The sequence below is a fragment of the Nycticebus coucang genome, chromosome 10 (genome assembly GCF_027406575.1).
Source record: "Nycticebus coucang isolate mNycCou1 chromosome 10, mNycCou1.pri, whole genome shotgun sequence".
NCBI classification, from domain to species: Eukaryota; Metazoa; Chordata; class Mammalia; order Primates; family Lorisidae; genus Nycticebus; species Nycticebus coucang.
Window position 1 is genome coordinate 119907602 of NC_069789.1, and position 1517 is coordinate 119909118.

Genomic DNA, 1517 nt, shown 5'->3' on the forward strand with positions numbered 1-1517 from the left:
AGAGATCACAGCCTGTGACAGGCCACTGATGTCCACTAGTCTAAGGTGCAAAGGCAGGGGTGGGGGTAGAAGTGGGATATTAGGGGAGGGGGAACAAGGTCCTGTCCTCCCTTCTGGGTCACCCAACCAGCCCCTCCCCACAGCCTATTATCCGGGGAATCCAGTCCTTGAACTGAGGCCTTCAGGCCTTTGAATCTTTTTTTTTCCTTTGAGACAATCTCACTATGTTGTCCTTGGTAGAGTGCTGTGGCATCACAGCTCACAGCAACCTCAAACTCAAACTCTTGAGCTTAAGTGATTCTCTTGCCTCAGCCTCCCAAGTAGCTGGGACTACAGGCACCCGCCACATCGCCCAGCTATTTCTTTGTTGCAGTTGTCATTGTTGTTTAGCAAACCGGGGCTGGGTTCGAACCAGCCTGCCTCCGTGTATGTGGCTGGTGCCCTAACCACTGAGCTACAGGTGCCAAGTCAGGCTTTTGAATCTTAAATCGGGATCAATTCCCTATCTGTTAGGATTGGGGGAGGAGCTGTGATCCTAATGTGGACCCCAGCCCCTAACCAACCTGAGCCCCAAGTTTGTCTAGGCCTGATCACTCCTCCCTCTTAGTCTGTGCCTATACCCCAAACTCATCCTTAAAAGTAACCCCAACCCCCACATCTAAGCCCATGCAAGGCCCATACCAGCCCCAGCTGCATGTGGATATCCACCCCCTCAGTCCCCTTCAGCAGAAGTCCACCCCCAGACCCACCTCCTGTCCTCAGCTCTGCTTGTCTCCACTCTGCAATCCTTTCACAGACCTTGACTGAGCACCTGCTGTGGGCCAGGTGGGCAGCTAGGGGTGTACTTGATTAGCAGGATCCACAAAGTCTGCCTGGCTGAATTCTCATTGGAGTGGGAGGGAGTCAGAGGATCTGCAGGGAAGCCATATGCCTCTGATAATTTCAGATTGTAGAAGGTGCCATGACTAGAGTGACAAATCAGGATGATGTCCCTGGAAGAGAGAGGACCCAGAGGAGCTGAGGAAGGGGCACAATAGAGCTGGGACATCAGGAGGAGGCTGTGCAAAGACCTGGGGCAGGGGCTTTGAGGCAAAGAGAACTATAATTCTGTTCTGGCACTTCTTCCATCTGGCCCCAACCATCTGGGCCCAGACCTTAACTTTCCTTAAGGTCTTCACTCCATAGCAGGGAGCCCTAGAGAGAGGTACACTCCTCCCACCCCCTCATCCAAAGGCCTCAGGGCTTGCGCAGGCTGGACAGCAGCTTTGGGCCCCAGTCCAGCACAGGGTGTCTCCCTGGGGTGCCCAGGATGGTGTTGTCACCTTGGGAGGCGTGAAGAGCAGGCAGGGGGGTAGATTCCGGCCTAGGAAGGCTGTGGGCCTCGTCCTGCCCAGCCCAACCACAGCCTGGCCTGAAAGGGCAGACAGATAATGAGTCCTTCCCGGCCCCTGGCCCCAGAGAGGGAGGGGTTTCCTGACAGGAAATTGTCCTCCTCTGAGCAGCCCCCCCTCAGATCC